Source organism: Bos javanicus, chromosome 11, assembly GCF_032452875.1.
Source record: "Bos javanicus breed banteng chromosome 11, ARS-OSU_banteng_1.0, whole genome shotgun sequence".
Classification (NCBI taxonomy): domain Eukaryota; kingdom Metazoa; phylum Chordata; class Mammalia; order Artiodactyla; family Bovidae; genus Bos; species Bos javanicus.
In genome coordinates, this window is record NC_083878.1 from 65,161,815 (window position 1) to 65,177,489 (window position 15,675).

At 39.6% G+C, this 15,675-nt stretch overlaps 1 long non-coding RNA gene across 1 annotated transcript in view; it reads left to right on the forward strand.

Moving 5' to 3' along the window:
• Window positions 1-13,143, forward strand: part of LOC133257225 (uncharacterized) — a 51,016-nt gene extending 37,873 nt beyond the window's left edge. The window contains exon 3 of the long non-coding RNA XR_009739461.1: window positions 11,248-13,143. This is a non-coding gene — a long non-coding RNA (uncharacterized LOC133257225). The remainder of the gene's footprint in view (window positions 1-11,247) is intronic.
• Window positions 13,144-15,675: the final 2,532 nt, after the last annotated feature.

Here is a 15,675-nt window from a genome sequence, read left to right on the forward strand (position 1 = left end):
ACACACTGGTTCCCAGCATTCGCTACACCAGGCCATCAGACCAGACCAAGCCCTAATTGCCTATTAGTCTCTGCCTCAAACCAATTCAGCAAGGCTATTTCTCTTTTTTCAGCAGAACATCTGTGGTGACTTGACAGTGATGAAAGCAGTTAGTCCTTCAGTTCAACTCACCATCCTGCCTATAAAATACGTCAATTATATAGAAGTTGTGCCATCTTCATAATGAGATCAATTGGAAAAAACGCATGTTCTTTGTGGGGGAGAACTCTTATTACATCATATCTATCAAATCTTCAACTATTTCCAGTCAATCCAAAATTGGCTTTGACATTCTTCATTTAAATCATCTTAGTTCAATTTTAAGATGTTCCTGAAAAATAACAAAACAAACAAACAAGAAAAAAGTAAGTCAAGTAGAAAGATAAAAACCACTAGAAGTGCAATGAAAGCAGGGGAGAAGAGTAGAAAACTCAGTGCAATGGGTATATCTTTGGTTAGGAAATAGGCCAATGTCTATTTTTATATTAATGAGAAGAAAATTAAGAATTTAGATTATAAAATGGCTGGAATCATCATCATATAAATTCATATGTAAGGATGAACAACTAATTTTTAAATTTAGATTATAATGATATAAAACTAGAAATCAACTACATGAAGAAAGCTTAAAAAATCACAAATATGTGGAGATTATTACAGCATGCTACTAAACAAGCATTGGGTCAATGAAGAAATTCAAGGAGAAATTAAAAACACTGGACAAAAGAAAAAAAAAACGAAAAGTGATAATGATTATAAAGCATTATCCATACACGCGTAAGACAAAGCAAAAACAGAACAAAATTGCAGGAGAGCAAAAACTGATACAGACATAGAGCACTAACGTGACAGGACCTGCAGATACACTGTCAGCATACCCCACCGCGGGTCAGGGAGACGCCAGGTATTTCAGGGTGACCGGGCACACTGGCACCTCAGGCTTCCCCCTTGAGTACTGGAGGAGGACCTAACACAGCAGGCTTCAGAATACGGAGGCGGGGAGGAATGGGGACAATTCAGGGTGCGTGCTTGGGGCTGTGAGAAGAAAACTCCTGAAAGAAACCCAAGGAAGCGGAGGAACGCAAGTCTTGTCATCCCCACTCCAGCTGGGGGTGCTAGGCGCGGACGTCCCCTGTGTCTTTCGGGCTAGGGTGCAGCCGAGGCTGGTGGGCCAGGAGCGGGAGACGGAGGGCCTCCGTCTGCAGGTGCTGGAGGTGGTGGCTGCTGCTGCGGCGGAGGGGGATACATGCCGTTAGGTGCCGTGAGGGGTACCCGGGGTCCTAAGATGTTTCCTGGGATTGGAGGCATACCAGGAGGGGTGGGGCCACTCCCAGGGGGGTGGATGCTGGCTGCAACAGTGGGCATCTTAAGATTTGCCTTTCAAACCCTCAGGTGTTACCTCTAAGCAGGTGGCCCTGGTCACCATCAGAGTACTGGAACCAAGGAGACCTTGTTCCTTTAGTGAGTTTATTCCAGGCGCTTGGAGTGAAAATGAGCTTGCTCCTACTGGAGTTTAATTCCATTGCTTTTGACTCCAGAAAAATTCCAGTGCCTTTCGACAATGGCCAGGGTTTTCTGTATTTTCCCGCCAGTCTTTCCCAAAGGAAACTCATTCCAAATACCTTTTCCACTGAGGTCTTTAAAGGAAAATGGAATTCAGGTTCATACTGTGGTCTCTTGCAACCTCAGGTCTTTAATGTGATCACTTTCAAATTTAAAAGATCTAGGTGGAAATATTTTAACTATGCTGGTAATAATTCTACAGAATACCTGAATTCTTAACACTGTTGTGTTTCAGTATAAGTGGTGACTTTTTCTTTTTATGTCTTTGATCTGGTTTTGTTCCTGTAATACAGCCACCCGATTTTGTGAGGGGGGGGGGGGATAATACGTGGTTTTTGTACAAAAAACAACAACAACAACAACAAAAAAAACACTGGACAGCTACAGACAAAAGGATGATATTGGACCACTTTCTAATACCATATGCAAAAATGGAATCAAAATGGATTGAAGACTTAAATGTAAGAATAAAACCACAAGAATCCTAGCAGTATGTCACGTCAGTACACTCTTTGACATAAATCATGTAATGTCTTGCTGGATATGTCTCCTCAGGCAAAAGAAACAAGCAAAAATAAACAAATAGGACTACATGAGACCAAAAAGTTTCTGCACAACAAAGAAAACTCTGAATAAAACAAAAGAATAACCTATTAAATGAGGGAAGATATTTGCAAGTCATATATCCAGAAAGAGGTTAAAGTCCAAAACATATAAAAGACTCAAATAACTCAACAACAAAATATGAATAACCCAATTAAGAAATGGGAAGAGGATCTGAATAGACAGTTTTCCAAAGAAGCTATGTAGATGGTCAACAGGCACATGAAAAGATATACAACATTACTAATTCTTTGGGAAATGCAAATCAAAACCACAGTGAGATAATAGCCTCATGCCATTAGAATGGCTATTATCAAAAAGGCAAGAATTAATACATTTTGGAGAGGATGTGGATAGAAGGAAACCATCATTGTTGGTAAGAATGAAAATTGGTGCAGTCAATGTGAAAATAGTATGGAGGTTCCTCAAATAAAAGATTAGAACTATCATGTGGTCCAGTTATTCCACTTCTGGGTATTTAAATAATTCTCTCTCTTTCTCTGTCTCTGTCTCCCTCCCTCTCTCTATATATATACATTTGGAATATTATTCATCCAGATAAAAGAATGACATCTTGCCATTTGTGACAGCATGATAGACCTTGAAGGTATTAGGCTAAGTTAAATAAGTCAGAGGAGAAATACAAATATCATATGATTTCATTCATACATGGAATAAAAAAATAACTGAACAAACTTAACCAAACACAAACACATAGATAAAGAAAACAGAGTAGTGATTACCAGAGAGGAAGGGGGCTTAAGGAAAGGCTTAACTGTATGGTAACAGATGGAAACTAAATTATTGGTGAATGTTCTATAATGTATACAGAAGTCAAAATATAGTGTGTACGCATGAAATGTATAACAATGTGAGCCAGTGTTACCTCAATTTAAAAGCAAGTTGCAAGAGAGTTCACTGAAATACACAGGTAAGTACATTCTTAAAACTAGCAAAACAGCTTTGTTTCCAACAAATTCTGGAATTCAGATTTATCCAGATTAAGGCAAGTGCCAACATACCATAAGTGAGGGTTTGATGTATATGAAAAGTCAGACAAAGAAGAGGGCAATTATCTGATGAAATTTTTTGACACTAGAATGACATGTTTTGTGAGTATGTATTTTACTTCACATAGAGGTTATTTATTTATTTATTTTTTACTGATTTGCATATACTCTATTTCCCTACAGACTTGCCATACAGATGTGGGTAAGAATTGTCTACACTCTCCATTATTATATTTTAATATTCCAATATACTATATTCCAATGTGTGGACCTTCATACATATTTACTACTGAGGCTGATGTTTATATTTGCCCTATAATAGATTTCTGATGTCGTGTATTACTCACCCTCCCCACTTCCAAATGTGCTTTTGAAAAGATTCAATAAACTCAATATTAGATGACTTTACTGAGATAACCACTTATCAGGATCAGATCACATACTTAAAAATACTCCCAGATATTTTCTATACCACTAGTTTCTACCAGTAAATGTGGCAGCCCGAGGCAGGAGGGACTTCATTACCTCCCGCTTAGTGCTAGGAAATCATTAGGTAAATGACTGACCTTACTTAGTGCCTGTCTTGGATCTTGGAACCTGATGGAGTGAGTGTCTGGAGAGGGATGTTAACTACCAGAGCTCAAGAGCCATGGCTCACTTCTGCCTCTGCAGGCTCTATTGACCATCAGCTTTGATGGCTATTGCTGTCCTAAGAATTTTAAGGTCGCTGTACAGACTGATGACAAAAACCCAAGGGTCTCGTGGCAAGCCTCCAGACCTTTGAAGAGCCTCAGCTCTCTGACCAGTGGGATTGTGGTAATGTTTGTTGCTCTTGGCCTCGAAGCCAATCTGTCCCACACCCAAATTGAGCATCTGGAGAAAGTACAATTTCCAAGAAGTGTTCCCAGAGGCCATATCTATCTCTCCATTACCAGAATAAAAGTATCCCAGCTACTCCAAAGTACCCAGCTAATGAAAAGCTGTCTTATTTGGCTCAGCTGGATCATCCCAATGATCTATAGGTCAACTTACCCCTGCTCTGTTACATCTCCCATCAAATCAAGGGCACAGGATACTTAAACATATGTTTAAAAAATTCTCCTTGTTGTCATTCCCCAGGATCCATAAATCATTTTTGCTCTTATAAATCTACAAGGCTTTAATGCATGAGACCTCGGGGGATGGTAACATGGGCATACAGGGAGAAAAGCTCCCTTTGCTTGCCCCAGGCCCATCAGCCTCTTAGGGTCTCAGTTTACTTATCTATAAAATGAAGCTTTGAGTTAGAGGAGAATGTAGGTATTTTCAACAGTATCTTATACTTAAAGAACACATTGCTATAGCATTTAATAGGAAAGTGAAAGACTGTATACTGATAACTGCTATACTTTTAGAAAACAGCACTGAAGCTTATAGATTTTTCCAACAGCCAGTGATGATAAACCTGCATTCTCTAGTGAAGTAACGAGTCTCCCCTCACTCCACCATCAGAAACACATTGCAAGACACTCAACCCTAAGCAGTCCCTCTCAAGCCAAATGTCCCCAAACCGTGTTTATTAAAGCTTTGGTTCATCAATTTGGAATTACTGTAGGGTCACTCATGTCTAGTAACATGGTCACAGCAATCCCTGCTCAGGATTGCATGGAATTCTTCTTCAAAGTGCCAAAATTCTAGTCATACATCCTCCTTGGGGGAACTCAATCTGCCAATGTATTTGACTGTTACTACATTTATGTATTTCTGTTTTATGTCCTAAGAATTGAGCTGAACTGGGAAGTTCCTTTCCTCAGGCTTTTAAAAATTTAGAAATTATTTTATTGACGTATAGTTGATTTACAATGTCATGTTAGTACAGCAAAGTGATTCCGTTATATGTATGTATGTATGTATATATATATATATTATTTTTCATATTCTTTTCCATTATGATTTATCATGGGGTACTGAATAAAGTTCCCTGTGCTATCCAGTAGGAAATTGTTATCCATTCATTCTGTATATAATAGTTTGCGTCTCTTAACCTCAAACTCCCAATCCACCCCTTCACGTTCCCTTACTCGCTTGGCAACTACAAGTCTGTTCTCTGTGTCTGTGAGTCTACTTCTGTTTCATGCATAAGATAATCTATGTCATGTTTTAGATTCTACATATAAGTGATATTTGTCTTTGACTTATTTCATTTAGTATGAGACATAATCTCTAGGTTCATCCATGTTGCTGCAAATGGCATTATTTCATTCTTTCCTATGATGGAGTAGTATTCCAGTGTGTGTGTGTGTGTGTGTGTGTGTGTGTGTGTACACCACATCTTTATCCATTGATCTACTAATGAGCAGTTAGGTTGTTTCCATGTCTTGACCATTGTAATTTGTGCTCCTATAAACACAGGGGTGTGAGTATCTTTTTGAATTAGAATTTTGTCTCTTGTTGATATAGTTCTTTGGTATAATTCTGTAATGGGAAGGGAAAAAAGTGTTTCTTAAAACCCAGATCACATCCTCTACAGGGCAGATTCCTGACTTAGAAGCCCTTTTGCCTTGCCAAGAGGCTCAATAAAGCAGTCCCAGAGACGCTGAGGGAAGAAATGTGAAGGAAATAAGAATGTAGGGTTTCCGGGGCACTCTTAAGGGTCAAGGGGAAAAGAGAAAGTCAGCTGGATAGTAACAGTCTGAGTGACGGGGCCAGGAGAATGTCCCTACGGTAGGATGTTCTCAGACTTTAAAAATCAGGGGCCGCATCCATTTGTGGTCTATGTTACTATGATAGAAACAGCTTCCGCCCCATCCACACCCCGTATCCCATTTTTGAACGGAGTTTCTGTGCATATTAACACAATAATCATAAAAGATGAAGGAAAAAGCTGTTTCTCGCTTAGCTCTTCTCGAATACAGCAGGCCCAGATTGGTAGGATAAACTGTCCACTGAACATGTTTAAGAAATGCAGGAGTTTTGATTCAGAGGCAGCCTCTGAGAATTTGCAGAAATCTTGGGGACTTTTTAGATTCCCATAAAATATGGAATATAAAGTTTGAGACAGTCTTATCTGGAATGTGAAGGACCCAGAGACCTCAGCTGACATATGGGTTCCATTATGGGGGAGGACTTTTGTTACACTGGCATCAGGAATTAAGCTAATCTCCTCATATTGGACTTTATCCATCTATGGTAATATTTTGTGAAATAAGATAAGCCTTGGGACATAGTTAAATGGGTGATAACAAGTGATTTCATGACTCAGTTTTGCTTGTGTTCTGTCCTCTAGTGAAGTTTTGACTTCTAAATGCAAATCTCATCCCTTGCCACTCCCTCCCAACATACACAAAAAGCAAACTCATCATCACCACTTTCACTTCTATTTCAACTCTAAATTCAGATGAAATGGTTAACTGCCTCCAGTGTGAACTGAAATATAAGTCCCCCTCTCTGTGTGGCTCCCCATCTTGAATTATCTCCCCATCCTAATTTCCCTGTAGTGGCCCTTGGCTACCCTCAGGGTCAGCCTCTCCCCTCCAAAGAGGGGCTTTGCTTCCTCTTACATCTTCAGTGAACCACAGTGACCTGTGAGGCTGATGCAGGTGCTTTGGGAAACCAGTTCATCAAGTGCTGCAGACAGTAAGGGCTGGGGTGAGCCATCAGCCCCTCAAAACTATGGTCTAGAGTTGCCCTGGACCAGATTGCTGATGGTGACCTGGAGGTGAAAGGCTCTGGACTCCATTACCGGTCTCCTGAGTATTCTACCTAATTCAGTATCCTTTCATTTAATTGAAACATTATTTTCTCTCTGTTAGCCAGGGCACTCAAGCTGGTGTAGAGCAGTGTTAATCTTTCAGCTGATTTCCATCTTTGCAGAATTACTTTTCTAGCAATTAGATCCACTGGTATAAATTTGCCTTGCTCCTTCCTAGGGTTCAATGTTCAAATGGAAATCTCCAAGCTCAATGTGTTTCCCTCCAGGCTGACCCAGGGCAGATATTAATTAACTGGGGTGTCGTGAAAATGTTGAGCTTGAAAAAAGCCAAGTAGGAGAATGTTTCTCTTGGGATGTCATTGCAGGCAGTAGACAGACTAAAGAGGGTGAGACCTGGATGAAGAAGAATCACATTTAAAGTCAAGTGGAATGACTGCACTATTAGTGAACCAGGGAGCAAAACAATGGTTATTCTGGAAATGCATTAGAACTTATATGTAACCAAATATTCCACATCCTTTGTGGAAGTCTGAACATAGCTCATTTGAGCACATTCTCTAGGGCAGGTCACGGCCTAGGTCAAGGACAGGGTCACGGTCACCAGCCATCTCAGCTTGCTTGGAACTGAGGGGTCCTGGGACCAGGAGCTTTCCAAGCTAAATCTGCAAAAGTTCTAGACAAATGCAGAAGGTTGCACACCCTATTAGAGTACAGTTTCTGAGAAAGATGTATAAGTCAGTTGACTTCTCACACTTCGTGCTAAACTTAACGATGAGCAGTTTATGCTTACCATCTTATATCCTGAAATTGATCCTTTTACGAAATCTGGCATCTGCTCCTGCAAATCTAGTTGAGAAACTAACACTGGATTTTCAAGGTAAGTAGGACTGCTAATCGTCAAACCCAGTGGCCTTCTCTTAGAACTTGCCTTCTCTCTGGCAGTGGATACATTTGAATGTCTGCCTTTTCAAATTCTCTCTTCATTGGACTTTTGGGACACTTAATTTTTCTGGTTCACTTCTTTCTAACCATTTCTCTTTCTCCACTGCTGCAATTTCTAGCTTCATCCCTGTTCTCTCTCTGCAGTGACTCCTATAGATGCTGTGCTGGTTATTTACCTGTCTGTCCCCTTTAATATTCTGCTCTGTGCTGCCAGGGCTGAGGATCAGCAAACTCTCACTTCCCTCGGCTTTCTCAATAGCTGGTTTTCTGTTAACTTGGGCAGTAGAGGCACCACGGGGTGGTCAGAAAGCAGGAGAGAGGTAGGACCTTTTCCTGGCACCCCGCTCCTCCCAGTGCAGTGCTTACTCACAGTTGCCGGTGGTTGCCATGGCAGCCGTAAAATGTGGTATTTCTGGTCTCCAGCAGCTGCAGCAGGGAAGCACCTTCCCAGAGATGCCCACTCTAGTCAATGCTGGATCTTGGAGCTGTGATAGCCCTTGCAGGAACACAGAAGCTGGTGAGGCTTGAAGCCAGGGGGATTTCTAATTATCAATAGCATATATTAGACTCAACTTCAGACTTGCATCCAACACTTCGAGGATCTATCTGTGTGGATAATCTAGTCTATACTATTCTAATCATCCTCCTATAGATCTTGAGCCTTCCCCCTGATTACTAGAAAAACTTCTGGTGATGGACCTATCATTCTTCTAGTAATTGATACTTGCCTTTCCCGTGTTTCCAAAACCAAACTCGTCACAACCTCTTGTCTTTTTATATAAAATGTAAAAAGAATACATTTGAATCAGTTCTAATGAGGTGGATGAAACCGGAGCCTATTATACAGAGTGAAGTAGGCCAGAAGGAAAAACATAAATACAGTATACTAACGCATATACATGGAATTTAGAAAGATGGTAACAATAACCCGGTGTACGAGACAGCAAAAGAGACACTGATGTATAGAACAGTCTTATGGACTTTGTGGGAGAGGGAGAGGGTGGGAAGATTTGGGAGAATGGCATTGAAACATGTAAAATATCATGTAAGAAACGAGTTGCCAGTCCAGGTTCGATGCACGATACTGGATGCTTGGGGCTAGTGCACTGGGACGACCCAGAGGGATGGTATGGGGAGGGAGGAGGGAGGAGGGAGGAGGGTTCAGGATGGGGAACACATGTATACCTGTGGCGGATTCATTTTGATATTTGGCAAAACTAATACAATTATGTAAAGTTTAAAAGTAAAATAAAATTAGAAAAAGAAAAAAAAAAACTCAAAAGTATTTTGGACTACAAAGAAAGCTGAGTGCCGAAGAATTGATGCTTTTGAATTGTGGTGCTGGAGAAGACTCTTGAGAGTCCCTTGGACAGCAAGGAGATCAAACCAGTCAATCCTAAAGGAATCAACCCTGAATATTCATTGGAAGGACTGATGTTGAAGATGAAGCTCCAATACTTTGCCCACCTGATGCAAAGAGCTGAGTCATTAGAAAAGACCCTGATATTAGGAAAGATTGAAGGCAGTAGGAGAAGGGGATGACAGAGGATGAGCTGGTTGGATGGCATCACCGATTCAATGGACTTGAGTGTGAGCAGACTCTGGGAGATAGTGAAGGACAGGGAAGTCTGATGTACTACAGTCCATAGGGTCACAAAGAGTCGGACAACACTTAGCAATTGAGCAACAACAAGGTATTTTACATCTTTTACTTTCTCTCCTTTCCCTGATTTTGGCCTCTACAACCTTATGTCTGACCAACAATATATTTCTTATTTGTTCACAAATGTAATTAATACCTGCTCTCTTTTAAGGGTTTTACACCAGATACTTTGTGTACATGATTTCTAAACATCATGATGACTTTCAGATATATGCCTCTTTCTTCTGCAGATGAAGTAACAGAACTCAGAGAGGTTAGTCAACTTTCCAAAGGTCACATAGGCATTAAGTGGAAGAGCCTAGATCTGAACCTCTATCCTTTTAACTGCAGAGGCTATACTTTTTTATTTAGTTATTCCTTTTCTGGTTTCTTCAACTTCACATTTATCTGCATTTAATCAGTCTAGATAATTATTCTAAATTTCCTGTTTTAAAAAACCTGATCAATAGTTAAAATCCAATCAATTTTTACTGAATGAATTGGACTTTCTACTCCTCTAGTTAAACACCTTTTAAAAATGTTAACAGCTTTATTGGGATGTAAGTGACAAAATAAAATGCATATATTCAAATCATATAATATGATGATTTTTGACATATATACACCTGTGAAATCATTATCATAATCAGGATAACGAATATTTGTTACTCCAAAAAGTTTCCTTGTGTTCCTTCCTAATTTCTCATCTCACCACTCTTCAGCCCTCCTCCCAGCCTATCCCCCATCAACTCCCAGAAAACTACTGATATGCTCCTGTCACTATAGATCAGTTTATATTTTCTAGAATTTTATGTGAATGGAAACATACAGGGTGTATTCTTTTTTTCTTTTTTCCTTTAGCTTCTCTCATTCAGCATAATTATTTTCTGATTCATCCATGTTGTTGCATGGTTCATTATTCTTTATTGTTCAGTACTATTTCTCAAATTGTTGATTCCTTCTCCTGATGATAGACACTTGTGTTTCCAGTTTTTGCAATTACAACTGCTGTGAACGCTCATGTAGAAGTCTTTGTCTAGTCATATGCTTTCATTTCTCTTGATATATGTGTAGGAATGACAAGGCTGGGTCAGGTGAAAGGGGGAATGTTTAACTTTTTAAGAAACCAGCAAACTCTTTTCTACAGTGGTTGTGCAAGTTTACATTTCCACCAGGAGTATATGAGAATTCCAGTTGCTTCACATATTTGCCAACATTTGGCAAGATCTGTCTTTTTAACATTATCCATCTTAAAAGGTTGGGGCTTACCTTGTAGTTCAGTCGGTAAAGAATCTGCCTGCAGTGCAGGAAACCTGGGTTTGATCCCTCGGTCGGGAAGATCCTCTGGAGAAAGAAATGGCAACCCATTCCAGTATTCTTGCCTGGGAAATCTCATGGACAGAAGAGCCTTGTGGGCTGCAGTCCATGGGGTCGCAAAGAGTCGGGCCCAACTGGGCGACTAGCACTTACTTACTTACTTATCTTAAAAGGTAAGATGATTTGTGGCTTGAATTTGCATTTCTCTAATGAATAATGATGTTGAGCATTTTCATATGTTTTGTCATCCATATCTTCTTTGCTAAAGTGTCTGTTAAGTCTGTTGCTCGTTCTTATTGAGTATTCATTTGACATTTTTTATTGTAGAATTTGAATAGAATTTATTGTAGAATTCTTTTTATATTGTGGATACAAGTTCTGTATCAGATATGTGATTTGCAAATATTTTATCATAGTGTGTCTTATCTTTTCATTTACAGTGTCCGCCAAAGAGAAGAATTTCTTATTGCAATGAATCCTAATTTATCAAATTTTTGTTTAATGAATTATATTTTGGTGTTACATCTAGGAAATCCTGTCCAACCTAATTCACAAAGGTGTTTTTCCTATTTTCTTTCATTAGAAATTTTAGATTTTACATTTAGATGCATGATCCATTTTAAGTTAATATTTGTTTACAGTAAATTATATTGATCAAAGATTTTTTAAATGGATATACAATTGTTCTGACACTATTTGTTGAAAATGTTATCCTTTCTCTATTGAATAGCCTTTTATACTTTTGTTGAAAATTATTGACTTATATGCATAAATCTGTTTCTTTTTTCTCAATTATTTTCCAATGCCTTGTTTGTATATGTTGATGTCAACGTCACAAACACTCTAGCTTTTGAATAAATCTTGAAGTTAGGCACTGTAAATTCTTCAGCTTTATCTTTTCCATGTTGTCTGGGCTATTTTAGGTACCCTGCATTTCTGTATGATTTTGAGAATCAGTCAACTGATTTTTACAAAATTCTGGTGGGATTTGATTTGGATTGTATTGAATCTATAGGTAGGTTTGGGAAAATTTTCACCTTAATAATATCGTGTCTTTCAGTTTATGACCATGGTATGTCTTTCCATTTCAGTTCAGTCACTTGGTTGTGTCTGACTCTTTGTAACCCCATGGACTGCAGCATGCCAGACTTCCCTGTCCACCACCAACTCCTGGAGATTGCTCAAACTCATGTCCATCGAGTCGGTGATGCTATCCAACCATCTCATCCTCTGTCGTCCCCTTCTCCTCCTGCCTTCAATCTTTCCCAGCATCAGGGCCTTTTCCAAGGAGTCAGTTTTTCGCATCAGGTGGCCAAAGTATTGGAGTTCAGCTTCAGCATCAGCCACTTCAATGAATATTCAGGACTGATCTCCTTTAGGGTGGACTGGTTGGATCTCATTGCAGTCCAAGGGACTCTCAAGAGTCTTCTCCAGCACCACAGTTTGAAAGCATCAGTTCTTCAGTGCTCAGCCTTCTTTATGGGCCAACATTCACATCCATACATGACTACTGGAAAAACCATGGCTTTGAACAGATGGACCTGTGTTGGCAAAGTAATGTTTCTGCTTTTTAATATGCTGTCTAGGTTGGTCATAGCTTTTCTTCCAAAGAGCAAGCATCTTTTAATTGCATGGCTGCAGTCACCATCTGCATTGATTTTGGAGCCCAAGAAAATAAAGTCTGTCACTGTTTCCATTGTTTCCCCATCTATTTGCCGTGAAGTGATGAGACCAGATGCCATGATCTTAGTTTTCTGAATGTTGAGTTTTGAACCACCTTTTTCACTCTCCTCTTTCACTTTCATCAAGTGGCTCTTTAGTTCTTCTTTACTTTCTGCCATAAGGGTGGTGTCATCTGCATATCTGAGGTTGCTGATATTTCTCCCCACAATCTTGAGTCCACCTTATGCTTCATCCAGCCCAGCATGTTGGTGGCCTGGGTGTAGCCCACCAGGCCCCTCTGTCCATGGGGATTCTCCAGGCAAGAATACTGGAGTGGGTTGCCATGCCCTCCTCCAGGAGATCTACCTAACCCAGGGGTTGAACCCAGATCTCCTACATTGTAGGCAGATTCTTTACCATTTTAGCCACCAGAAAAGCCCAAGAATACTGCAGTGGGTAGCTTATCCCTTCTCCACAGGATCTTCCTGACCCAGGAATTGAACCAGGGTCTTCTGCACTGCAGGCAGATTCTTTATCAGCTGAGCTACCAGGGAAGCCCTACAACCACTGTGCATCAGGTAAATATATAGTTACATATTAAAGGTAGAAATTGTTTAGAAAGATTCCAGCTAAATAGGACTCTTAAATAATTCCTTTATTACTTAAACATTTTATGCAAGCATAAATAAACATGTATTTTGTTTATAATTTCTAAAAGTGTAATATTATTTTTATTTTAAAAAAATGGATTAAATGAAGAATAGCAAGAGAAAATACAGAACTAAGGGTGAAAAATTAAATAGCATACGTCACTTAAGTTTGATTTGATAATAACTCAAATTATCTTCAAGTAGGCATTTGCCAATAGATATCTTCTCCCAGGAAGGATTTTAGGAAATTTCTATAAGTGTATATAGCCTGAAGCCAAAAAGAGAAGTTCATTAGAGCTAGAGTTATAGTTGATAGTATTGTCCAAATGAAGCTGGCTCTATCTATAATGAAAAATCACCTAGGAGAGTAATATCTACCCAACTTTATTCCAGAACCATAAATTATAGTCTCCTACAGAGTACCTCTAAGAGTAAGTGTGCTGAAGGCAGGTCCCTCTATTCTTACTAATCACCCTAAAATAGGAGGAAAAGGTGGACAGACTTAGCTCTCCTCAGAGTGATTTGATTGGTATTCACTGCTTTCTCCATAGAGCTAATGACCTCTAATCAGAGAGTCTTGGCGAGCAGACCTTCCAAATGCCTTGTCTAAGGCTTATCCCTGTGAAGACTCTATCTCCTCTGTGGGACCCATCTAATTGATTCCCTCATTAACTGCTAATATGGTCCATTTTTTCCCCTCAAATTTTATCCCTTTCCAAATGGATATAGCTCTATGCTAGGTATGATGGAAGATACTCTATAGATAGGTGGTGAGGTTCTTCTTCTTCAGAAGTGTGCAGTAAGACTGAAAGGAAGATTTGCATGTAGAGAAGTAATAGAATCAAGTAAGAGTATTCTTTAGCCTGTTGGGAATAAAATCATAAAAAGAGATAGATGTGAGCTGGGATGATCAAGGGAGTTTTCCTAGAAAAACTGACCTTTGGTATGTTGGTGGACTGATAGGTTTCTGATCACTGTGAGCACTCTGAATGCTGACAGCTCATCATCCATTCATTCAAACATCATGCAAGAAATCCATTAAACCCAGAAATATTGAGTAGCATTCATTTCTGGTTTTCCCCTATGCTCTTATCCTTAGGGTTTTAGTAAGTATCAGTAGCAGGGAAGAACAGGTGGAGGTGTGTTTGTTGTAATGGTCGTCTTTATTCATCCAACACTAGTTCTGTAGCATGGATGCAATTTGAAGAGTTTATCCAAGAAAAGATATCTAGTGTCTCTTACTGTACTCACAAAGTTCTCTAGAAACTTAATAGTTCACTATATTTAACCCACTTTTACTACTTTTTAAAAATTTAGCATATGTTCACTATGTACTGTCTATGCGCCAGTCAGAGGTATGGGTATGGAGAACTAAGACAAGGCTGTAAGTGAGAGGTAAATCACAGCCTGAGAGGTCCTCTCCAAGGAGTAAAGGGTCCAAGCCCCATATTAGTCTTCCCAGTCCAGGGCACCTGCACTGAGAAGACAAGCCCCCATAATGTCTGGCTCTGAAAATCAATGGGGGAACCAGAGGGCTGAGGAAAACTGAGATTCCTTTCTTGAAGGAGTCATACACAGACTCACTTGCTCTGAATTTTAGCACAGAGACAGTGTTCATCAGAAGATGAATGCAAGGACTTCCCAAGTTGTGTAGTGGTTCTTCCTGCCAATGCAGAGGGCATGGGTTGGATCCCCAGTCCTGGAAGATTTCACAGCCAAGGGGAAACTAAGTCCATGCACCACGACAACTGAAGCCCAACTCTAGAGCCTGCATACTGAAACTATTGATTCTGTGTGCTGAAACCACTGAAGCCATGTGACCTAGCACCCATGCTTTGCAAATAGAGAAGCCACCAAAATGAGAAGACTGTGCAGCACAACTAGAGAGTAGCCCCCGCTTGCCACTGCTACAGAAGGCCAGCGTGCAGCAGTGAAGAGCCAGGACGGCCAATAAATAAATAGCACATGGTTCCTTAAGTACAATTCGAAAGAACCCTTTTAGAAAAAGATGAACAGGTAAAGAATATGGGGCCTATCTACCTATTTATATACAATGGAATAGTGTTCAGCCACAAAAAATACTACACTATTGGAATTTGCAACAACATGGACATGGGCCTAGAGAGTATTATGCTAAGTGAAATGATTCAGGCAAAGAAGGACAAACACTATTATTTCACTTATGTGAATTTCACTTATGTGGATTTCATTTACGTGCAATCTAAAAAAAGCATATGAACGAGCAAAACAAATCAGAAATAGACTCATAGATACAGAGAATAATCTAGCAGTTACCAGAAGGAGGAATGTTGAGCAAAACTAGGTGAAAGGAATAAAGAGGTACATGTAACCAGTTAAGAAATAAACAAATCACAAGGATGTAGGGAATATAATCAATACTATTGTAATAACTTCATGTGTGACAGATGGTAACTAGACTTACTGTGGTGATGGTTTTTTAATGTATCTAAATGTTGATTTACTGAGCTGTACACCTGAAACACATGATATCATATGTCAACTACACATTAATAATAAGAAGGAAGGATAATTCTA